We start from the raw sequence: 26,560 nt of genomic DNA on the forward strand, positions 1-26,560 counted from the left end.
TCAGGCAGGGGGTTGGGGTGCAGGCTCTGGGGTAGGGCCAGGGATGAGGGGCTTCGGATGCAGAAGGGGCACTGGGCTGGGGATGGAGTCAAGGGGTGGGGGGGGCCTCCAGGCTGGGGTAGGGGGTTGGGGTGCAGGAAGGAGTTTGGGTGCAGAAGGGTGCTCAGGGCTGGGGCAAGGGGTTGGGGTGCGGGGGGGGCAGGGTGTGGGCTCCAGGCTGGCGTTTGGATGTGGGAGGGGGCTCAGGGCTGGGGCAGGGGCTTGAGGTGTGGGACGGGGTGAGGGGTGCAGGCTCTGGGCAGTGCTTACCTCAGGGAAGTGGCGACATGTCCCTCGGCTCCTCAGAGGAGGCGCGGCCAGGCAGCTCTGTGCGTTGCCTTCACCCACAGGTGCCACCCCCTGATTTCCCATTGGCCATGGTTCCCGGCCAATGGGACCTGTGGAGCCCACGCTCAGGGCAGGGGCAGCGCGCAGAGCCCCCCTGGCTAGGCCTCCGCTTAGAAGCCAACTGACATGTTACCTCTTTCAGAAGCCAGGTAGGGAGCCTGCCAGTCCTGCCAACTAGACTTTTAATAGCACGGTCAGCAGTGCTCACCGGAGCTGCCAGGATCCATTTTCAACCAGGTGTTATGGTTGAAAAACGTACACTTGGCAACCATACATATAATCCTGGAGTGCTGGGAAATAAAAACACTGATCCAAAAATACAAGGGAGAAGGTATTGGGAAAGATTGCCCATAAAGTCTATGTATTCTCCGTCACACTAATGCTGCGTTTACACCAGTCCCATTAACCTAAAATATTGCTGATTGGAAGTGATTTTTAATGGCTCCCTTCCTATACTTAGATGGAAAGGAAAATTCTTCCAGATCAAACTGGTTGCATTTGGTTTACCTGTGTATTTTCCTTCCCTTTTTCCTTCCTCCCTTTTCTTTCTATTCCTTGCTCTGTTATGGTTTTATTCCCCCCTCCCTATCCCTATCTCTTCAAAAGAGTATTTCAGGAACCAGAAATCTCTCCTCCCCATATCAAAGTCATGCCAGAGGCAGCAAACAAGATGTCCTGAGATTGCAGTGCAACTCAGCAGAACCAAACAAAGCCGTCTTGCCACATGGTGCTCTACAACAAACAGTCTCCACATCATTCTGGTGACCTCAGGGGTTTTGACCTGGGCCTAGGCAGTAAGCGGAGGTTCCTGAAAGCACCTGACACATTGGTATTTATGGGGGAGAAAGAGTGTAAACTTTGGCTGGTGCCAATGAGAATGGGCGAGGGGAAAACAGCACCACCTGCTGACTTAGGCTATGTCTACATTAGAGAGCTTACAGTGGCACAGATGTACTGATGCAGTTTTGCTCCTGTACATCTCTCATGTATCCACTTTATGCTGACGAGAGAGAGCTCTCCTGTCAAGATAATTAAACCACCGCCAATGAGTTGCGGTAGCTATGTCAGTGGGCAAAGCACTCCCGCCGACATAGCACTGTGCATACTACCACTCATGCTGGCAAAACTTATTTTGCTCAGGAGGGTCTTTTTTCACACCCCTGAGTGATATAAGGTTTCCCAATGTAAGTGGCAGTGTAGACATGGCCTTAGACTGAACTCAATGTCCAGACTGGCTTTGCTTTCTGGTGAAGGGGGTGTGGCCCATGTGGCTCTGACGTCAGGCCAGTGCAGGATGGATGCAGGTGAGGGTTAAGGGGGCGCAGAGCACACATGGGAGATCAGAGAGGGCTGCAGTCACTACATTTAGTACTGTGTTTAAAAACCTTTGTTCCGAGAGATGCATTTTTTGCTCTTAATAAGCTTCCAGAAACAAACATTTTCGCTTCAAATGAACATTGGTGCCTCCAGCTGCTAAAAAAAAAATGTAACTTATTCTCATTATATTTTTAAAGTTAATTAAGCAGCAGTGAAAAGTGCAAACTAGCACATACTAGCAGAAGTGCTAAGATCATGCTGGCAATATGCTAGAATCACACAGGGAAGGTGCGAGGGTATCCTTAACAAGAGGTGTTCCTTGGTTCTTGCATTAGTCTTTGAATAGTTGGTTCTTGCCTGTTCAACAACAATCATGCCTGATCCCTGCACTTTTGCTGGTAAGAAGCCCTCAGCAGCACTGTAAACTTCCCTCAAAATATCCTACCAATGTGCCTGTACCCTTATCATTAAGGGACAGAACTCCAGGAGTGGGCAGGGAGTTCAGTCTCTGTGGCCCATTTGGTGAATGGCCTTTCTGCTAAGTCCACCAATAAGGGGGCTAACAGCCAGGGGTGAAAGTAAAATACAGCTCTTACTGGTATGGGTCCCACTCTGTCCCACCCCCTGGAAGGGGCGGGGCCTCAGATGGAAGGGGCGGGGCCAGGGTGGAAGTATGTTACATTTCTTAGCCATACAGCTGAAACACAAGCAACCCACCTCTCCTACATACTTCATGGATCCTTCCCATTGCATGACTTAGATATAGAAAATAAAGCTACTATTACTACTACCAGTACTGTCTGTAATAAAACTTTACTATTGGAACAAGCCTGAAAAACTGAAAACTCACTGTCACATTTTTCTCCTTGTCCTCTCTCCTCCTGCCAAGCTGCCCGACCTGACTAGGCTCCCCGTTCCCCTGACCACTGCACTCAGCAGGGGCTGCAGGGGCTCCCCTCTAGCTTGTAGCAGGGAGCCAGGGGACTGGCTGAGGGTGAAGCCTCCCCAGGTAGCCTGCTGCCTGCATAGGAACAGTTTAAATTTAGCTGATCACTCCGGTATGAACCGCGGGATTAGGGGCTATTTCTGCCATCCTTGTTAATTTCACTCATGGTTGTTGGCGGGGGGCGGGGTGAGGGGTGACCAAAGCCAGGGCAGTTCTTTTCTGTCCCCTGGATGAGGCAATCTTCAATAATATAAATTGAATATAAACGAACTGCCCCTTTTCATGTTCTCTGTATGTATAAATATCTCCTGTCTGTGTGTTCCATTCTGTGCATCTGAAGAAGTGAGCTGTAGCTCACGAAAGCTCATGCTGAAATAAATTGTTAGTCTCTAAGGTGCCACAAGTACTCCTGTTCTTTTTGCCCCAGCTATGGTTACCCCCCACCAACTTCTCCCGCAGCCAGTCCCCCTGCTTTCTGCTACAAGCTGAGGGGAGCCCCTGCAGCTCTTGTTGAGTGAGAGGGTCGGGAGAACGCGGAGCCTAGCCGCGTCAGGCAGCCTGGCTGGAGGAGGAGAGGGAGAGAAACAACAAACAATTGTGACAGAGTTTTCCCTTTCCAAGCTTTTATTAGCTTTGAGTTTGATCTTTTTGTTATGCAGCCAAAAGAGATGAAAGTAACCCAGTACTGAATGCTCCACTTATTTGCCGTACACTACTGCACCTTTTTTTTTTTTTTACCGGTACTCTATTCAGGGCCGCACCGGCTTACTTTTACCTCTGCTAACAGCTATACAATAACTCCTCACTTAAAGTCTTCCGGCTTAACGTTGTTTCATTGTTACGATGCTGATCAACTGGGGAACATACTCATTTAAAATTGTGCAATGCTCCACTCTTAAGTTGTTTGGCTGCCTGCTTTCTCCACAGCTGGCAGCCTCTCTACGCACTCCCCTCTCTACAGCGCCTGTCACCCGCCGGCAGACCCCGTGGATCAGTGCCTTACTCCTCCTTCCCGCACCTCCTGCCGACGGCAATCAGCTGGCTTGCGGCGTTTTGGAGGCAAGAAGGAGGGGAGAGGAGCAAGGATTCAGAGTGCAGGCTCCCCCTCCCTCCCCTGCCTCTCAAACGCAGCACGCCAGCTGAGTGCCATGGGCCAGAGGGAGGGAGGAGGAGCAAGGACTCGGCGCGCCTCCCCCCTCCCTCCCAACGCAGCAATCAGCTGGCTTGCAGCATTTAGAAGGGAGGGGAAGGAGGTGGGAGGAGCCAGGACGCAGCATACAAACTAAAGGGGGAGGAGGTAGAGGGGAGAAGAGGTGGATCAAGGGTGGGGTCTTGGGGGAAGGAGTGGAGTGGGCAGGCTGAGGGTTGAGCCCCCCATCCCTGGTGCTTGCAGGGTAGGGGAAACTGCCCTGGAACCTAACCCCCTCCCCCTTTACATTAATTCTTATGGGGAAATTGGATTCATTTAACATTCTTTCACTTAAAGTCACATTTTTCAGAAACATAACTACAACGTTAAGTGAGGAGTTACTGTAGTAATTTTTGTGACATGGACACATTTCCAGTAGTAACTGGCTGACACACACCCACCAGCTTATTTCACATGGATGGCAACCGAACAGTTGGCAAAGAGATAGAAGCCACCATTGGCCATTACCAACCTGGGCTCAAGGATATTTACTGAATCAACATTCCCTTCTTTCATGTTTTTCCCCTCTCTAACCCTCAGAGGCAGAAGCAGCAGGAGAGCTCGGGTTTTTAAAAAGTGAATCATAAAAGTTCAGCCTACCGGCTTGGGTTTGGATTATCGACAGGGAAGGCTGATGAATAGTCTTGGCTTGAGTGATAAACTCAGATATCAGACAGTAAATCTAGCGGAAAAGAAAATCTATCTGTCATCCTCAGTTGCAGCTGCAGAGGCTGTTATTGGCAGCTGGGATTTATTTTCTTAATTCTGAGCAACTTTCAACTCCCCCCTTCACCGACACACACACACCAGCACACAACCTTTCCCCTGTTGGCAATATGTTGGCTTTTTTCATTAAAAGGCAAATCTTTTCACTTGGCTTCACCTTCCCTCATGAGTTTTCCTTTTTTTCTACCTATACACACCCTTGTCATCTCATCCACCATGCAGATCAATGCATGCAGCCTGTGCCATTTGGCCAAAGTCAAAAGGTGCAGCTAAAGTCAAACTCCAGAAACAGCCATGCTTACCGCATTGGAAGCATAAGAGATGTACAGTCCTCAGCCAGATTCCATTTCCGAGCTGCACAAAGGGGGCTGAATCCAGTGCTCCTTCTTTCATGGGAGTTTTGACAGAATGAGGGTGGCAGAATCACGCCCAGTGTATCTACTGAAATATTAAGCCATCGGTTCTACTTGGATGGGGACATCTCAAGTTGTGTTTATTTACTAGTCTCAGAAACATATCTATCTGTGACAGGCACTTGTAGCAGTAATTGAGCAGTCTAATTGCAGGCATCTGAAAAACACCACAGTCTAGCATTGCTGGCCAGTGTCCAGAGACTTGTGACACTTAGGAAATTTCAACAGAGCAACAGCCAACAAATATATTGTATTTTCCTTCACGACTTCCCAGGTCTCTCCTTGCCACTACCCTCTAGGCAGCTGCTAAAAAAGCCCATTCAGTTGTCTAACATGATGCAAACACCTACAGTGCCAGCAAAGTGTTAGGAATCAGAACTGGGTGAATAATGAAAAAATGCTTAGCAAACATTCAGGCTAGTTTTTAAAAGGATTCACTTTGTCTGCAGTCGTGCCCTTTCTTTGTTTTCCATGAACTATCGAGCAATCAGGTCTTGTGTCCATGGAGGTTTATGCAGAGCAAATTTCAAAGTGATATTTGTTCTGGAAATATTCCCCTACTCATCCGATTAGAGCACAGAAACAATAACATGTGACCTTTCTAACCAACTACGCCTAAGCAAACCAGCTCAGATTTCAAATATTTGTACATAATCCAGACTAAAAAGCAATAACAATAGCAATTTTTAAATATTCAGTCAAATAAATGTGAATAACAATGCTGCAGGAAACCCCATCTGCTGGTGGATATTCCATGAGCAGAAACAGAGACAAAATGTACAAAATAGTTTATTAGTTGGGAATTCTTCCCTCTGCTTCTAGAATCAAGCACAATTCGACTGAATTTACAAATCCCTCATTTATGTATTGAGCTCAACACAACAACTCCTGAGGTTTGCCAACCTCTGTGCTGTCTTGGCAGCTGTCTTATTATTGCCAGCTATACCGTGGCCAAACATGTTGCACTCCAACCTCTTCTCTCTGTTACCTACAGACCCTAGTAGACCCCATTCAGCCTGCTACTAAAGCGTGCTCAGGAACTTCAACGAGCTGTGAAACACATTCCCTCATTTCACTAACAGGTAGCCTAACAAAAGACTTCAGCAAAGAGTGTAAAGAGCCACCAAGCTGCAGAAGTAATAAGTGACCTATTATCTGCCTGGCTGGGTTGATTCAATGCCTCCTCATCACAAATTCTGTAATAAATTGGAGCTTGTGAATCTCTACTGAAATGTAAGCATCAGCCATGGAATAATCAAGTCTAATCTCTTGTCTCTGACAGTAGTTAATACTGGATTGCTTTGTCAGGTGCAAAGATCCACTATGGTACCTATTTCTGCAACACTGTACCGGAATGGGATTTCTGACCTATTATGTACCCTAACGTTTATCCATTTTAAATATGTTGCCTTTTAATTTGATTATGTGCCGCATTGGCCCTGCAAACAGGAGCCCAACTGGCCTTCTTGATACCATCCCGTATTTCAATGATCTCTAGAATATCTCCTCTTAAAGAGTCTTATGTCGTTTCATGTCTCCTCATACAATAGCCCCCCTGCCAGCCTCTGCTCATTTTCATAGCCCTTATCCAGACCTTTTCTATTTCTGCCATTTTTTTGCAATCAAACTCTTGTCACACAGGATTTTTCTGAAACCACTTTTACCACCAGATTTTTAAAGGGAGATCACATGGGTGCTCCATCCTGACCTGCAAATCCTAGCAACCGAGCAGCTAGGGGGACCTCACATGGCAAAGCCAAAGAACAGTAGGAGTTGGAAGGGGCACCATGGAGCTTATATCTGTATAACGAGATCACTGTGTGGCACTTTGGTTTAGAATGCTGCAGAGATCTGAGGAAACAAAACAAAAATTATCGGGAGAAAGATAGATATTTAAAATGCCTTTAACTGGTTGGTAATAAGATCTCAGGAGCACATGGAGCAGCTGATGGGCAGGGACATAGCACTACTGCTGAGTTGGAGATGTGACTGGCAGCAAGGATGAGCAAATCAGTTTGGATATACAGTGGAGTTGCATCATATGTGCATTTAACTTACGCGAATTCAACTATACGCACGCAATCAGCGTATGCCCTGGAGTGAGCGTGAGATGGGAGACGTGAATCTGCTGTTCCCTCAGTCGATCTGAGTTCCTGAGTGCCTCTCATACTGTGAGCATCTTGCTGCGCTGAGTATGATTCTTGTGTTTAAAGATACACCTATACCCCAATATAACGTGGTCCTCCAGAGCCAAAAAATCTTACCGCGCTATAGGTGAGACCGCGTTATATTGAACTTGCTTTGGCCCCCTGCTCCTTGTCCTCTGAGACCCCTGTCCCTAATCACCCCCAGAACCCCACCCCCTACCCAACCCTCCTGCTCTCTGTCCCCTGTTTGCCCCGACCCCTATCCACACCCTCACCCCATGACAGGCACTCACCGCCAGCAGCGGGAAACGGAGCAGCCCAGCCCCAGCCTGCTCCACTCCGCCAGCTCTGAGACGCGGCGCTCTGCTTCCCGCCGCAGGTGAGTACACGGGGCATCCTTTCCCCAACCTCCCCGCAATCACCAGCAGTGAGAAGCGGAGCGCGGCAGCTGGGAGCTGATGCACTGATCCGCCAGAGCACTGCTTTACCGTGTTGTATGCGAACCCATATTATATCAGGTCATGTTATATTGGGGTAGAGGTGTATGTATTTTTCATATAACATGGCCCCTAAATGCAAGCCAACTACTTCATCTGGTGATCAACCGAAGAAACAGCAATCTGTTCCAACGCTGCAGGAAAAACTGGCTGTGTTGGGCTTATTGAGAGATGGTATATCGGTCTCCAACATGGCAAGTAAATATGGCCACAAAGAATCTAGCATCCATGCCATCAAGATTCAAGAGAGAGAAATTCGTCAAGCCATGGCATCAAGTGCTCTAATAACTGCTAAGGTGACAAGCCAGGTGTGTGATAAGACTTTCGTGAAGACTGAAAAGGCATTAAACTTATGGCTGGAAAACAAGAACCATAAACATGTGCCTATCGATGGCAACACGTTGCAAGAAAAGGCTTTTAGCCTCTATGTGCTGTTCAAACCTCCCGCCGAAGAGGGACGGCCTTCTGATGAGAAGGAATTCAAAGCCAGCCAAGGTTGGCTTAACGGTTTTAGGAACTGCTTCAACCTTAAAAACATGCAGACTACTGGTGAAGCTGCATCTGCTGATGAAGAGGTAGCAAAAGCCTATCCCGAACAATTAAAGAAAGCCATAGAAGAAAAGGACTATCTTCTGGAACAAGTTTTTAATGCTGACAAGACTGGGCTCTTCTGCAAAAAAATGCCTAACTGCACTTACATTTCGAAATCAGAAAGACAAGCCCCTGGCTTCAAAGCAGCTAACGACCATGTGACTGTGTTGTTTTGTGGCAATGCGGCTGGACATTTAATAAAGCCAGGCTTGCTCTACTGGGCTGCAAATTCCCATGCCCTAAAAGGCAAGAACAAAAATCTCCTGCCTGTGTTCTGACAATCAAATAAAAAGGCTTGGGTGATGGCAGTATTATTTCTGGATTGGTTACACAAGTGTTTCATTCCGGAGGTCAAGCGGTACCTCAAAGAGAAAAGACTTGACTTTAAGTGTTGCTGATCATAGACAATGCTCCTGGCCACCTTGAGGCACTCCGGTTTGCACGTAACGACACTGAAGTCATCTTTCTCCCCCCCAATATCACCTCCATCCGCCAACCTCTTGACCAAGGTGTGATTCGCTGTTTCGAGGCCACGTACATGAGGCTTATGTTCTCATGGATACGTAGCATTATGGATGCTGATCCCAATCTTAATGTGATGGAGTGTTGGAAGTGCTTCACCATGGCCGATTGCATCACTTATATTAAACAGGCAACGGATGCAATCAAGCCTGAAACAGTCAATGCATGTTGGCGAAACCTATCGAAAGAATGTGTGAATGATTTTAAGGGTTTCCCGACCATTGACAAAGAAGTGAAACACATTGTTCAGGTGACCAGGCAAGTTGGTGATGGTTTCGTCGACATCCTTGAGGAAGAAACTGAAGAATTAATTGAGAGCCATAGAGAAACATTGACTAACAAAGAGTTAGAGGAACTGAAAAATCGTCTACAGAAGACGAAGATGATGACGACGAACAGGAAGAGCCAGAAAGTTGGAATCTTCACAAATATTTTGAAGTGTTCCAAGCAGCGAAACACTTGAATGATTTAATTTCTGAATACAATCCCTCTATGGAACAAATCTTTAAAATGACACGTAGTATTACGGACGATTTGAGACCGTATCAAGAAATTTTTGAGCAGCTCAAGAGACAACAGAGACAGTTGCCAATCACCATGTTTTTCAAGAAAAAACAATCAGCAGCTGTCATAAACAGATGTTTAAGGGTTAATGTCTCTTTTTCCTGTAAAGGGTTAACTAGCAGTAAACCTGGAACACCTGACCAGAGGACCAATCAGGAGGCAAGATACTTTCAAATCTCAGTGGAGGGAAGCCTTTGTTTGTGCTTTCTGGGTTTGTTTGTTTGTTCTCTCTGGGTTCTGAGAGGGACCAGACATGTAAGCAGATATCTCCAAGTTTCTGAAACAGCCCCTTCTGTTCAATTTAGTAAGTACCAGTTAGAAAGGCGGTTTAGTCTTTTAATTGTTTTCTTATTTTGCAAATTTGTATTTTGCTGGAAGGGTTGTATCTCTGTTGCTGCAACTTGTATTTGTGCTCGGGGGAGGATTCTCTCTAGTGTCTATAAGCTGAAAGACCCTGTAACATTTTCCATCTTGATTTTACAGAGACAATTTTTACTTTTTTCTTTCTTTTATTAAAAGTTTTCCTTTTTAAGAACCTGATTGTTTTTTTTTATTCTTGTGTGAGACCCAAGGGGAGGGCGTCTGCACTCACCAGGGAATTGGTGGGAGAAAGGAAAAGCCTGATTTCTCTGTGTTAGGATTACTGTCTCTCTCTCAGGGAGAGTCTGGGAGGGGGAGAGAAGGTGGGAAGGTGAATTTCCTCTCTGTTTTAAGATTCAAGGAGTTGAATCACAGGGATCTCCCAGTGTTACCCAGGGAGGGGACAATCTGGGAGGAAGAAAGGAGGAGAATGGTTTATTTCCCTTTGTTTTGAGATCCAAGGGATTTGGGTCTTGGGAAGAGTTTGGGAGCCAGAAAGTGCCCCAAAACACTATATTTTTGGGTGGTGGCAGCTCTACCATTTCTAAGCTAGTAATTAAGCTTAGGGGGGTTCATGCACATACCCCATCTTTTGGACGCTAAGGTTCAGAGTGGGGGTTCATACCTTGACAGCAGCAGATGAGCCTGGCCCATCGTCTCCTGGATCGACATCAAGCCCTGACACCTCCCAATAGTGTCATCATCATTGTAGATTAGCAAGAATATCCAGGATGAAAGGTGAGTGGTTAGGTTCACTGTTTATTCTTTCATTCATCCGTCTCTCTCTCTCCCTCTCTCTCTTTTACGTAATTAAAAATACAGTACTGTAAAATTATATTTTGCATAGGTACTCTATTATATACTGTACATTACTGTATACATATTACTGTACAGGGTTGTATGCTGTATACAAAACCATATATACTGTACTTTATGGGCGATTTAAGGGATTTTCAAGCGTAATTTTGACTATAAGCGATTTTTGCCTTATGCGTTGACTAAACCCCGCGTAAGATGCAACTCCACTGTAAGAAGAAGGGACCTGAACTTTTGGCACAAACCATAACTGAGACTTTTTCTGAGGTTCCAAAAACCTTCATTAAACTGTTTGTTTGTTCTTGGTGGAGGGACATATTTTTTTTTGCAGTCGACTGTGAAAGATTAGAAGTGCTGATCTCATAAGATTCCAGCCCAGAGTTTCTGGACTGAAGGAATGAGTGTGCTAACCCTATTATTGATAAATATTTAATGTTTATATTGCCTTAATATCTAAATACCAACCAGTTTGGGGCCCCATTAGGATAGACATTGGACAAAATTATCAGTGGTATGTATCCTCTACCGCCAAGAGCTTACAGAGTAAAAAGGAAAAAAGACATAACAGGTGGATGAGACAAACACATAGGTCAGGGTGTAGGATAAATGTAGTTAAGCACTGGAACAAATTACCTAGGGGAGGTTGTGGCATCTCCATCACTGGAGGTTTTTAAGAATAGATAAGACAAAAACACCTGTCAGGGATGGTCTATATAATATTTAGTCCTGCCTCAGTGCAAGGAACTGGACTAGAAGACCTACTCAGGCCCCTTTCATTTCTATGCTTCTATGGAGTAACACAAATAAAAGTTTGTGAGCAGTTCTTAGTTAATCAGGAGCATTGGTGCTGAAGGCTCTCCTCTTCTCCCAGTTCCGTCTCTCTTCTCCACCCTCCTAACCGGCATCTGAAATGCCCTCTCCCTACCATCCCACTTGGAGAAAAGCTTCGAAAAACTCCACCCACCTTTTCTCATCCATCAGATGCCCTGTCCAGAAAGCACCATCCCAAGTGTCATGCCTGAATGGTCCTAACCCCAGCCTCTGGTGTTTCAGCCAGCCTGCGAACTATCTGCCATTTCCTGACATGAGATAGGAGCAGGACCTGGAAATGGAAGGAGATAGAGTACGTGCACATAACAGACAAGGGGAAAAGGTGTGTTCCCATCTTGGGGAAGGGCAGAGAGGTTCTGGTTTTGCCAAGGAGTCCCACACACCAGTGCCCCCTTCCAGCCTCTCCCACTGGAGACTAGCCAGCCCAAATGGTTTAAAACACATTCAGACTGCCTAATATTCAGGCAAACATTTAGGTGTTTATCTGAAGTGAACTCACCTCTGAACCTTGACTCACTAGAGCTTGCAGGGAACATGAATTCAACTTACACAACAAAATTGAAGTTTTCTGGGGGAAAAGTCATCTCAAGTAAAATCAGAAAGCCAAAACCTCAATAGTTGCAGAAGTGACATTCCACAATATTTGGTTTCAGAAACACTCAAATGTTGGGATCCCAGGCTCCTCAGAAGCAACTCCGGCTCCACAACTGCCCACCAAGCAAGTTGCCAAGGAGCCAAAAGTCTAGAATCCTGGGTGTCCAAGCTTCCCATTAGGCATCCTGCCAAGGAGGCAGGCAGGTGGACGAGCCGGCAGAAAACCAGGCAGATTTCCTTTGGAAACTTGCCTCATTTCTTTGGAAAGATTTGTCAAGAGTGACACATTCCCACGGAACTTCTTGCTTTCAAGGAATTGGCATTTTCTGACAGAAAACATTCTGCTGGTAAGTTTCCAACCAGCTCTAATGCTCACTCACCCTTCATTATATATTAGTAGCTACACTGGCATGGACAAACACATAGACATACGCCTCCCTGCAGCTTCCAACCATGCAGTGCTTTGATGTCTGCATGGGGAGGGCTATAACTATTTAAGAGATACATGTGTGGCACAGCCTCAGGGATGCTGCACCTGCTGAAAGGGCTGGAGAGCTGCCAAATATGCTCCTCTTGGAAAAGTCATTTGCTTTAGTATCTGCTAATTCCAGGAGGGGGGCATGTTCTTCATGCTTGGCTGTGTCCTCTCTGCATTCTCAAAGAACAAGAGGGGATGGGAACACGGCAGACAGTTGTGGTGCTTAATAGAAAAAATCCTCTACATGCTCCTTCCATAGAAATGAGAGAGGAAAGAAACAAGCTGACTGTAGCAGGCTGAAACCCTGAGCTGGCTTCTCCAAGATGGCTCATTAAAAAACTCCTGCCCAGCCCTGTCCAGATTGTCAGTGAGGCCTCTTAAATAAACCAAACTTGAAACAAAGCATCCCTTTCTTCCGAGGCATATCTGCTGGTAGGGGGGTGGGGGTGCAATTTTCCCAGTGCTCCTCCATTGTTTGGAGACAGAATCAAAATAATTCAATCTCATTCTCCCTGGCCTAGGAGGACTACCAATGTCTCTCGCCTGTTATGAGGGAAGAGGCAGATTATATGGTGGCCCCCTTCCCAGAAGTTGTTCTAACTGGCTCAGTGGACGCCCTGCTCCACTCTTCACTACAAGGCTCCTGGGTCCCTGAAAGGAACAATAGTGCTGTGTCCTGACTGAATAGGATCTTCAGGAAAGAATCTCTCTCTCTCTCTCTCTCTCTCTCACACACATACACACACACACACACCATAGAGTTTCAAATTAAGATTCCACAGACCGCTTGTTACATCCTGCAGATCACAGAATACAACCTGCAGCTTCTCTAATCCTAACTAACTGAACTTTCAGGTAAAAACCCCAAACCTGGAATGGATGTACATGACCCAGCTGCTATACTCATTACTCTAAAAACTCTGGCACAAATTACAGAATAAATTCTCCCTAAACACTACAAAGAGCCTGGGTGGTTTCAGGCTCTAAGGGCCAGATATTTAAAGATATTTAGGCACCTAAACACCTATATAAAGCTGGCCCTAATTGTTACTTCCAGGATCCCTTCTCTCTCAGCATCTGCCTCTGGCATTCCCAGGGTCTCCATTTGTCCTAGAATGAGGTGGCCTGGCCCCTGTGATTTCCCCCTCTGGCCTTAAAGAGCCAGTATACCCCATTACACTGAGGAATGGGGAACTGGGATTGGAGAAGAGTGAGAAAGGACGCAGCTTAGAACTACGATGTATTTGCCACAAATTGCAGTAAATTCAGAAATCATTTCAACAGCGAAGTAAAAGTGCAATTCAGTCATTTTTAAAATCTGACCTGCTCTGCTCTCTACTATATCTCACTAAACCCCAGCATACGGAATCCCAGCATCTACTTTAATGCTCCTGCTTAGCAAATAATAATACCAATTATTTCTCCCAGTGCACCAGGGAAATAAGTGTTAAAATACCTATTTTTATAAATGGAGACTGAGGGAGGGAAATTAAGTGACTTGCGTGAGGCCCCAAAGAGAGTTAGTAGAAGAGCCGACAGTGAAACTCAATAGTCTCTGACTCTCGTTTCTGTGCTCAGGAAGGATTACTCTGTATCTGCCCCCAGAGCCCTCTTAATAGCTCAAAAAAAAATGGGCACGAGGAGATAATAAACATAATGGGGGTGGAATTAGAAGCCTTTGAATGGTATTCCAGCAGTCTCTGAATAATCCTACCTGGATCTCACCACAAAGGTGATTTTAAATATTCGGAGCAAGGGATATTGCATTTGGAGCAAGTGCCCTGTACAGCAGCACACCTGGGTTTTTAGGTTCATAGAATGGGGCTGGAGAATCATGGCTGTGAAAAACAAAATCTATGTGCAAATGAATTACATCACTCTCCGTCAGTCCCTCTGCACAGTGCTCAAAACTGCGTGTTAATGAGCACGTAGGAAGAGGACCCACATCTGGCACATGTCATCGAGGCAAAGTGAAGTCAAGATTTCAAAGGGAGTGAGGGGGGTTGTAAAAGAGGAAAATGGGGATGATCCTGTAAGATTCCTCCAGAATTAAGAAATAAAATTAAATCTCATGTCTCTGTTGCTTGGGAATACAAGTTATCTGCAAGCAACACACAGGAAAACTGCAATGGAATTATTGTCTAGCTAATGTGGTTACCTTGTGTTTTTGCTATATCTGCCTCTGTGACAGTGAAAAGTCTGATTGCGCTATAGTGGATGAGTCAGAGCTCGGATAACGTGATAAATGGACACTGAACTTGTCGACTAATCTGATTAATCTGTGTTTCATTTTCATCTCTTAACAGAAGGAAGGGAGACTCAGTCTTTGATACAAGCTTTTCCCCTTCCTGCTATGCCTCACTCTGGACCCAAAATATATGCAAGGAGGCTCTTCCTCTTCTCCTTACTGCCCCAGAGGCAGTGGCCGCAACGGAAACTCTGTAGAGAGAGCCAACTATGCCATTACATGGACACATGCTGCTTGTGATTTTAGATACAACTTACTGGGCCAAACATGCCCCTGGATATCAGTGGAGTTGAGGGAATAACTGATTTGTTTTCAGCTCTGTGTCCCAACTGAAAAATTAAAAAAAAATGTGGTTAGTTTAGAACCAATGCTGAATATTTCTGTTTGTTTCTTGATGAAATGAAAAACGGAAAATATTTCGTTCCGGTCAGATGGAACATTTTGAATGCTGAATCTAAGTGACATTTTGAAATACCGTTTCAAACTGACGTTTCATTTTGTAAAGGTTTCAAATTGACAGTGTTTTTAAAAATGGCAATTTGAAACATGATGCCAACAAACTGTTTCGACATTTTGGTTTTCAATTTGTTTTCAGCTGAAACTATTGGCTGAATTCGACCTGAATTTGTGAAGTTTTCATGCCCTGAAAAATACATTTTTTGCCCAGCTCTGATTATAACCAGGGATAAATGTAACCCCGTGGGCTAGTTTTGAATCTCTGCTCTCAGATCTCACTTCACCTGCATGATGCTGAAGGAAGAGCTGATCTAAAAGGGTTTCAGCTCTCTCTCATTCCCCAATCTTGCCCTTCTAGCCCAACTCTAGATGGAGTATAATTCCTACTGATTTTATTTCCTCCTTCCTCCTCTCTGCACAAAAGCAGTGAGCAACTCTCAGGCTATGGGCCTCAGCCTCTGCTCGCACAGGAAGGAAGAGAACAGCCAGCTCAATCAGGACTCTCTTGCCCACCTCTCATTACCATCTGTCTGTATAAGTCTCTCTCAGGCTCTGATAATGGATGATACAGTGCAATCTGGCAATGTCACATCATTCACACACCATTACTTGAGCTCTTTAGGGCAAAGTCTGTTGATCTGTGATGTGCTAGTACAGTGCTAGCACAAGGGGGCACTGATCTGTGATTTGGGCTTGCAGGCACTACTTGTTCATCACAACTATAACCTCCCTTCCCAATCCCCCTACTTTATTCCTCCAATTGCCTCCTCCTCCCACTGTCAGATTCCTCCTTATAAGCCTGGAATATCCTCCTTTTTCTAATCTACTAAGCCTCTCTTCCAAAAGCCACCTCAAAACCCATCTTGTCAAGCAATCCCTCCTTGTATCATTTCCTCATTAGTAACTCCCAGGCCCCGCTTCTCCCAAACTATTGTCCCTTCTCCTCTTTTATTTACATTGTAAGTTCTTTGGGGAAGCAAATGTGTTTTACAGAATCTATGCTCAAGGAAATGTATGATGCTATAGAAATGTTTAATAGCATAATTAATATTAATCAAATTAATAATACCACTATCATTCCTAATGCATGGTTCATTCCCCACTGCCATCGGCTCCCTGGCAGCAATATTACGAGCTAGGATGCAATGTTTTTAGCATGAAACCAAACACAGGAAAGAACAAACCAAGAAAGGAAAATGCAGCCTTCTGCCATACTAAAGAGCGAAGTAACAACCTTTCCTCTGGAGATTTCAAATAATGAATGCCTGTTTTAATTGAAGCTGCAGCTGATGTGTGAGCTCCAAATGGGCCTTTCTCTCTCTCTTTCTCTCTCTAGGTGATGCTGTGCAGGAAAGAGCTTTTAAATCAGTCAGCGAGCATAACGAACTTCAATTTCCCTTCGACAAGGGCAAAATTACAAACATGCACTTCACTTCCAGACAATTAATTAATTTGTTTACACAATTCCTTTGCTTTGTTTTACTTTCATGATTCCCCCACCCTCACCCCTCAGTCCTCCAGGCTTTCTAAATCTCCAAGGTGTAGGATTAACTTTTGACAATTCTTTCTCCTTTGAGGCACACAGGAATTGAATTTGAAGGTGGATTTACATAGGAACAATAGGATTGTGTGGCAATGGGTAAAAGAAGAGGTCTATAAAATTAGCTTGGGGTTCCTTTCTAATCTTGAACAGGACGCCAGTCCTTGAAGTGGATAATGCCATGTAGCACAGGCATGTGGTGGTTATTAATACAGACAGCGAGTGCATTAAAAAGGTGGCTGCCACTTGGAGAGTTTCACCCCACCTACCAGATAAGACTTTGCTCCATAGCCTGAACCATCATCAACCTGAGGAGACCCACACCCAGACCCGCACATGAACTGGGGAGACCCATCCACCTCCAGACCAAAGCCTACTAACTCATTCTCCCTACCTGATCATCCAGTCCACAACCAGAAAGGACCCACACAACCAGCCACACCAGAGCTCAAGGCTGCAGGACAATCTGTCTGCCATCAGTGCTGCCAGCAAAGGTGTAGGGTAACTTGCCCCCACTACTGTTACTGTGAGAAAGAACTGACACAACTAGAGGTGCCTCAGTGAGGTTTTGGGGAGGAGGACGCATGGTGGATGGAGAGGGACCAATCTAAGGGATGGAAAGACTGATGGATTTGGCATGATAAGCCAGAACTCGTACTTTTTTCAGTGGGGGAGTGTACTTCACCCAGGAAATGCCACATGTCTCACTGACTGAGTTTATTAGACCTGCTGTATTAGTGTAGAATTATTATAAGCATTATCTACATACTCCCAGCTGGCATTATGTTCTGATTTCATTTATGGAGGTGAAAATTTGAAGCAAGTACATTTAAGTCAATAGATTTGACAAAGCATCTTTTATCTACCTGTGCTTAACACTGAAGCTTATTTAGGGACATTAATAGGCCATTTACAAACATATTTTAATAGGGCTGTCGATTAATAACAGTTAACTCACACGATTAACTAAAAAAAATTTGTGATTAATCACAGTTTTAATCGCACTGTTAAACAACAGACAAGTTTGTTTATACTTGCAGGAGATAATGTTGCCCGCTTCACCAACAGTGAGCAGAGGTGTTCACATGGCACTGTTGCAGCTGGCGTCGCAAGATATTTACGTGCCAGATGCAGTAAAGATTCATATGTCTCTTCATGTTTCACCCACCATTCCAGAATACATGCTTCCATGCTGATGAAGGGTTCTGCTCAATAACAATCCAAAGCAGTGTGGACTGACGCACGTTCGTTTTCATCATCTGAGTGAGATGCCACTAACAAAAGGCTGATTTTCTTTTTGGGTGGTTCAGGTTCTGTAGTTTCCACATTGGCATGTTCCTCTTTTAAGACTTCTGAAAATATGCTCCACACTTCGTCCCATTCAGATTTTGGAAGGTACTTCAGATTCTTAAACCTTGGGCCAAATGCTGTAGCTATTTTTAGAAATCTCACATTGGTACCTTCTTTGCATTTTATCAAATCTGCAGTGAAAGTGTTCTTAAATTGAACAACATGCTGGATGTCATTCTAGACTGCTATAACATAAAATATATGGCAGAATGCAGGTAAAATAAAGCAGGAGACATACAATTCTCTCCCAAGGAGTTCAGTCACACATTTAATTAATGCATTATTTTTTTAACAAGTATCATCAGCATGGAAGCATGTCCTCTGGAATGGTGGCCAAAGCATGAAAGCCATATGAATGTTTGGCATATCTGGCACATAAATACCTAGCAATGCTGGCAACAACAGTGTCATGTGAATACCTATTCTCATTTTCAGGTGACATTGTAAATAAGGAGAGGGCAGCATTATCTCCCGTAAATTTAAACAAACCTGTTTGTCTTAGCAATTGACTAAACAAGAAGCAGGACTGAGTGGACTTTTAGGCTCTAAAGTTATACATTGTTTTGGTTTTGAGCGCAGTTATGTATCCAAAAAAATCTACATTTGTACGTTGCACTTTCACGATAGAGATTGCATTACAGTAGTTGTATGAGGTGAATTGAAAAATACTATTTCTTTTGTTTATCTTTTTTACAGTGCAAATATTTGTAATAAAAAAACAACAGAAATAGTGCATTGTACACTTTGTATTCTGGGTTGTAATTTAAATCAATATATTTGAAAACATAGAGGACATCCAAATAAATTATATTCTATTATTGTTTAACAGAGCAATTGATTGCATTTAATATTTTTAATCATGCAATTAATCATGATTAATTTTTTAATTGCTTGACATCCCTATATTTTAATATATTTTTCTTTTATTATTATGCTAGTACTAGTGATTGGAGACCTCTCTTTATCCAGAGAACAAGCACAACATAAGCAACAGCTCTGAAAGCTTCCCTCACACTGCACCAGCAATGTGTCACAGAATATCAAGGTTGGAAAAGACCTCAGGAGGTCAACTAGTCCAACCCTTGGCTCAAAGCAGGACCAATCCCCAGACAGATTTTTACCCCAGTTCCCTAAGTGACCCCCTCAAAGATTGAACTTACAACTCTGGGTTTAGCAGGCCAATGCTCAAACCACTGAGCTATCCCACCTCCTCATGGTGACCTGGAAAGGGCAGAGTCATCAAAGTCCATTTAGTCTTAGGTCTTTGCTGGGACTCCAAAAAGGGGAGTCAGTCAGTGTGGTGATTTTTTGTATGTTGGCATTTGTCCACTAGGGACTGGATTGAGACCCAGCAACTCATTTCACATAGTATACAGAGTTATCATATGGTAAAATCCTTAATAAACTCTGCTGACTTATCTATGAGCCCAATCTTGATATTCTGACTCAATTTTCACTAGCCCTTACTCTGTCAAGCCTTCCACTGGAGTAAAATCTGAAGCAAGGATTTCATAATATCTTTATAAGCAAAGAGAACACCCATTAATACATCAAGGTAGATCTCCAGGTACAGCATGACTGCTCCAGATGTACACTGACAGGAAAATTTGTAGAATTCACTCAAGGAGGATTACCCAGAAAAAGTGTATTCTTGCAGTGATGACATAGAGCTGATGGAGGGGCTTATATACCACACATCCTCACTGCTGCTGTCACATCACAAGACTGGTGTATTGAAAAGGGAGCATGGTCAGCTCACCTCTATGGCTCCTTCTACTCTAGGAACTAGGGGTGCAATTCCCGACTCATGTAGACATACTCACACTAGTTTTTTGTCGAGCTTGCATGCTAAAAATAGTAGCATAGCTGCTTTAGCCTGGGCAATGGTGAGTGGTGGCATGAGTTAGTTGCCCCAGGTATGTGTCCATGCTGTTGCTCACCACTGCCCACGCTACCACAGCTACTGTACTATTTTTAGAGTTCCTTGAGAACTATTGTGAGTATGTCTATGCTACCTGGGAATTGCACCCTTATGTCTAAGTGTAGACAGAGCCCATGTTACACCAACCCTGTGCTAGGTTTTCTGTCTCTTGAGGCCACTATGGGCTGACATGTGTCAGCTATTACAGGATGAGGGCCATATTAGCACCTGGGATACAGACAGACAGAGCAGTCTGAGGGCACAATAAGGAGGAAGTTCACACAGCAGTACCAGGATCTGGGGCCTCAAGTGAGGGCAATAAATCAAGCTTTGTCCACCACCCCGACCTGCATTCTATGTGTTTTGATCACCCCCAAGCATCTGCCCCAGTAGCTACAATAAATGAAATCCACTGACATTTAAGTCATAGAAAACAGGATCAATTACTACAAATAGTTTGTAAAATGGACACGTTCTTTTACTGCTATTAATTTCAGTTGCTAATTATTAGTAACTGTAAATATTTTTTTCTTTGACTGTAAGTTTACAGAGATCCTTAAACTGCAGCTCATGGAGATGCTAGTACAAATGGACAAAGCGGATGTAATAGCCTCTTGCACCCTACATAATATCAGGACCCTCAGCCAAGAGACAGACTGTCACAGCTCTCTCAGAGCCGAGTATGTTTTATTACATCAATGTGAGTTTGCAGAAAGAAAAAGATGCTACCCTACTTAACCTGCTTTTGTAAAATGAGGTGTGTACACAGAGCCCATCTGCAATGAAATGCTTCATAACAACAGGTCTAGTGCACACACAGTGGGGGCCTGTAGAATCTGTTCAACCATTTTGAAGACATAATGATTTTGTGGAGAGGGACAGTAGACAGTTCAGGTGTTCAAATATTGAGAGGGAGTGAAAGCAAAGGCTAGAATGCTGCACAGCATGAACAGGCTTTGCAAGCTTCTTGCTACCATCCCCCAACTAGCTGTCTGGATGCACCTAATTCCTGATATGCACACCTGCTATTCCAGTTCTATGCCCTCAACAACTCCGCCAATGCACTCCAGTCATTGCTGTTGCAGACTTGTCAAGGCATCTATGCACCTCAGTTCCTCCCAACGCCACCAGTACAGTCCTGGGGCCTTTCTCGTGCAGAGAAAAGCAATTATGCTAAACCATGGTGATTTTGTCAAATGGGTAAATGTTCAGTAGGGTCTAAGCTGGGACACCATCAAACTTGTTTCACTTGTACCCTATTAGGCCAGAAATTTAAATATAGTATATCAAGGTTGTTTTTTTTTTAAATAAGTACTTTAAATAAAAAGGCCTGCCTCCCCTTCATTTTGCATTTTTTCAGCTACCTTTGCATCGCATCCATTGGAATTGGAAGTACAGAAATACAGTGATCAATAGGCCTTTCTTTGTGTGTCCAAACCAAGCATAAACAGGTGGTGTTGGAAATCTCATGATAAAGCTTGTATGTCTAGTCCAGTTTTGCAAACCCAAGATGTTAAAGATAAGACTCAAGCAAGAATCCAGATGTTGGGGTTCCTGTTCAAATCTGTGTGGCATGCCACACCTCAAGATTCAACTGTTGCTCTTCAGATAGCTACCTACCTATTCACCAATAAAGACGTTTGTAGAGCATCTCCCACTGTTGTCTCAAGATGCCGACCACAAGAATTGTGGAAACCAAAGTCTTTTCTTGCATGATCATCACTGGATCAAAAGCAAGTGGTCTGGTAAGATCTACTGGCCAATAGAGCTGGCTGAAAAATATCTGACACAACAGTTTTTGGTCAGAAAATAAAATGTTGTCCATTACCAAGTGTTTTCTGGAAATATGTTGATTTTGACAAAATTGTCAATGGGATAAAATAAAATTACTTTGTTTTTCTTGTTTCAATAACCAAAATGTTTTCACACATAAAATGTTTCACATAGATTAGAATATATTTTTCAAATAATTTTGTTTTGATTTTGTAGTATATTAAAAAATTAATATAATTTTAATATTGTATGTATATGTTTCATGCTTTGTCATATTTAATATGTTCTATAATATTCTATTATACTGTTTGAATATAATCATAACTGTTCTTACATTTAAAAAACCCAATATTTCAACATTATTGAAACTAAACAATTCAACATTCGCCAAATGAAACATTTCGATGGTCCCAAATCACATTGTTTGAAATTTTTCATTTCAAAAATTTTCCTTTTCATTCCAATTTGTAACACTGTCCCTTTTTTGAAAGGTCTGAATTTCTCATGGACAAAAATTCCATTTTCCAACCGGCTCTGATGGCCAATATGCCATCAAGGACCTCCTGTCCTAAAATGAATTCTACTAACTGAATGTCCTTTTGGCTTCATTATTCAAAGCTCTTGACACACAAAGAAAGGAGATTTCAGAGTGGTAGCCATGTTAGACTGTTCAACAAGAACAATGAAGAGTCCTTGTGGCACTTTAGGGACTAACAAATTTATCTGGGCATAAGCTTTCGTGAGCTAAAACCCCAAGGACGACTCGTTGTTTTTAAAGAAAGAGGAGGAAGCTATCAGAGCCATTGAACAGGGAATTTACTTACTGCACTAGAGAAGGTGCAGGAAAGGCGCTGATAACTAGATGATGTTTAAGATGAGGGTTCACCATGAAAGGTGGTTAACAAGACAACTATGCCGTAGATGCCAGGTGTTGCAAACAGAAGAGCTCTTTGCTTGATAAAAGCAGTTGGCCAATGCTGTTTTTAGTTAAACAATTTTTATATTGGTCAGTGACTCAAGTAAATTCCACTATAATGAAGCCAACTCCTCTAAACTAGTGATGGCCAAAGTGCAGTCGACACAGCCCATAGAGTGCTACAGCAGAACCCACAGCTGCCCTGTTTTTAATGTAGTGGTGCAGTCAATGAAGACTACACATCTCAGCATGAAATGCTTCATCTTGATCCAAATGGCCAGGCCTCTCAAATTCAGAGAGAGGACCTGCAGTCTCTGTGGGTCAAAACTCTGTGTTAAAACAAAGGGTAGTGGCAATCTGTTCTGTTTTGTGCAAATTTGATTGCGGCAGTGGGGCTCCTGTCAACTTGCCAGTGTAGTTCTCAGCTGGGCCAACATTTTGTTGTGCCCGCTGGGTGCAGTGACAGAAGCCAACTGACAGTCAGAGCAGTTTACGCTCCTCTTTTCACTGGACCATAAGTCTGATTCTTCTGTACTTACACCATTATACGGGAGTGTCACTGTAGTGACTTCCGTGAAGTTAGTCCTGATTTAGAATGGTACAGGTTAGAGGAAAATCAGGCCCAATATCCTTAAGATCCATAGGTGGCTCAAAAGGAGCATGTAGGATTACAAAGCGGAGTCCTGGCCCTTTAACACCACAGTCTCAATAAATTCACTTACCCCACCAGAAAAGAAAAACTAACAGAATTAATTACTTTGTTCACTGGGTTGAAAACTGCTGACTTTGTATAGCAGAGAGAATTACAAATCCTGCCCTCCTCCCCTTCTGTTTCAAAAGCAGTTTTTCTATCACTTTCTTTCTCTTAGTCCTTCATAAGATGAAATCCCCACAGCCCACTTCTCAGAGACATGAACACCCTGTATACCAGCAGCCACAGCACAAGAAACTGTAACAATCAGAACCAACTGGGAGGGAAAAAAAGCTCATTGCCTGTGTAGACAATGTGTAACAGAAAGAGACATTTGCTCCAACTGCCCAAGAGCAATTTAAAGGAGGTGGAGGGGAAGAGAACACAGGGGAAGTTCTGAAGGGGAAACAGAAATCAGAAAAAAAGCAATTTAAGGAACTGGCATTAGCTGCATATTGTTCTCACATAAGGCCTATTTTATTTAAATAATCTATCATTTTTAATCTGCCTCTCAAATCCAAAAGCCTGTTTTCAGCTGAAATTGGATTCCAGCATGGTAGAAGCATTCAGTGTGGGTAGTGCAGAGCGACCCAGTGACATGTCGATAGCCAAATGGCAACAACTGCACTAACAAATCGACAACAGTGCCTTTTAACACCCCTTTCTAGATATTTTGCAACACTCGAAGAAGGAACAGAGGCCATCAGATTTGAGGCTGACCCTGAATGATCCCTGCAGCATTCCTTAAATATACATTTAATTAAAACATTCAGATGAATATTACAGCACATCAAAGTGAGGGGCTGATAGAGGCAAGCTAAGATCGGGAATAGTGCTGATAGGGACTGCACAAGCTTCCTTTTATTTCTTATAATGGTTCTGAACTAAATAATTCCTATTTCCCACCTCAGCCCCCACATAGCTCAGCCGATGCTTCTCAATCGTAACCTGCAATACTCCTAGTATTTCCAGCTCTGGTGCCTGCATAGTTCTGCTGATGTAGCTCTACCCTGACTTGTATTCACCTTGCTAATTCAGTCCTGAGCTGCTCATACACATCTCTGTGAATGTAGCTTAGTCCTGTCCTGCATGCCACTCTGCTATTTAAGTCCTAGCTCCCCGCAAATGGTTCTACCAGTTTGCCTCATTCCTGACCTGCAGCATTCCCTGATGTTCCAGTCTTGGGCTCCCATACAGTTCTACCAATTCATCTCCATTCTGGTCTGCAGCAGACAAGGCTAGCTCAGACATGGATTTTTCCTGAACAAAAACTGCTTAATGTATTAACATTTATGGGATGGTTAAATGTGAGACTATCAACCTAATTTTGCTTGTGATCTGGTCCAGTCTGATCTCAGACCTCTGGGTGGGGGCTGCTGCAGTCATTCACTGAGTCATTCAATCTTTTTTTAGAAATCATTTTAGGGGAAAGTATGATTGAGGCACATTCTCATCTCTAGAGAACGCTGCAATTCATAGGTTTGCCTCCTAAAACTTCATGTTAAGAACCTCACTGCAAGTTTCAGAAGAAACAAGTGTAAGGGAACTGAGTTGTGAATTTAAGGCATAAGATATTGTGGATTATGACAGCCGCTTAATACTTGAGATGTATTGCAGGAAGTATTGTCAGGACAGAAGAGTATTGTCAGGACAGAAGAGTTCTGCTACAGTCATCCCTTCCCCCTCCACCCCACATGCACATTGGAGACAGAGTTTCCTTCAATCCACTGCAAGCTGCATCTCTCCTGAGGCACCATCAGACAAAGGTAATGAGAATCGCATGTGCTACTAGCTCCAGGAACAAATAGCATTCTCCTGAGTCTCATTTAATGCTGCAGGTACAGAGAGCATGGGCCAGATTCTGTTCTTGTTTACACTGGTGTAAATCCAGACTAACACAATTGACTTCAGTAGAATCACTCCAGTTTTATGCCAGTGTAAGACTCTGGATACATGTCTCTGAGGGGCTGTGTTTGAGCACTAAGGCATTTCCAGTTAATTTTCATGGGTATTCAAAATGACCTTTAAGTGCCTGGGATCTAGACTGTTTCAGTATTATTATATCAGAGGCAACCTTATAACAGAGTTCCTTTTAAAAGCCTCAAAAAATCAAAATTTTCCACCAAAAACTTAGAACCAAATTGCTTCTTTTGAATTTTTTCACAGGGATAGCACTTGATTTTTGGTTACATGCCATTGATCTTCTTCCTTTAAGAGCCACTGTATCTGAGAACGATTTGGGTCAGCTATCTGCTATCCAGTTTTCTAATGGCATTCCTATGTGTGCCTTTTGAGTGGACACTGACTGTATTCAACTGATTATTGGCCTGCCCTCCATCTGGCATTTGGGCTTGCTATTTGCGCACAACTGTAGCCCACAGCTGAATCTGAACCCTGTTAAATGAGATCCACTGATAGATGTTCCACAAATTGAGACAAAAGGGACAGTGCAACCAGCGCCAGCTCCAGCTTTTTTGCTGCCTCAAGCGGTGGGAAAAAACCAACAAACAGATACAGCCACGCTCGGTGGCACTTCGGCGACTGCTTTACCACGCCGCTTCATTCTTCGGTGGCAATTTGGCAGCCGATCCTTCCCTCCGAGAGGGACTGAGAGACTCACCGCCAAATTGCCGCCAAAGACCCGGACATGCTGCCCCTTTCCATTGGCCGCCCCAAGCACCTGCTTCCTGTGCTGGTGCCTGGAGCTGGCCCTGAGTGTAACAGAACCTATTCTAGTCCACTGATGAATTTCAAAGGATCTTTAGATACCAACTAGGCTTGGAGGCAGCTAGGAGGCTCCCCACAGCAGAAACCTGATTTGTGCTTTAAATTTCCGGCCATGGTTAGGAGGTACTTGGCCAATAGAAAACTCCAGGGGTCTGTTCTGGCTTCTCGATCAAGACAGAGACCTGAGCTTTGGAGTGGGGATGGCGGCTAGAATACAAGTCCAGGAGTCATAAGGTTTCCACCCTTCCAGCAGAAATTTGGCCACACATATTTCCTGCTGAGTGAAATAGTAGTTCAGGGTATGACAACTGACTTCCCATCTCGGTATAGTTGATGGCAGTAATCATAGTTATTAATATTCGCCTTTGGTGACATACAACAAATAAATAGTCATGTCTCTATGCTCAGCACTACAGACACACGGCAATAAATATGTAACAAGTATTAAGGTGAAAGTTGATGGAATGACTCCTCAGAAATAAATACAGCTGCACTCAGCAAGGTCTTTTCCTCAAGGGATGATACTTAAAAGAACAAGTTAAAATAGCTGGAAATAGAAA

General features: G+C 43.8%; 1 protein-coding gene across 28 annotated transcripts in view; it reads right to left on the reverse strand.

Annotated features, from left to right (window-relative positions):
* The window catches only part of NRXN3 (neurexin 3), a 1,499,321-nt gene that overhangs the window by 292,706 nt on the left and 1,180,055 nt on the right, over positions 1-26,560 (reverse strand). The window lies entirely within an intron of this gene.

This window comes from Gopherus evgoodei, chromosome 4 (genome assembly GCF_007399415.2).
Source record: "Gopherus evgoodei ecotype Sinaloan lineage chromosome 4, rGopEvg1_v1.p, whole genome shotgun sequence".
Taxonomy (NCBI): Eukaryota; Metazoa; Chordata; order Testudines; family Testudinidae; genus Gopherus; species Gopherus evgoodei.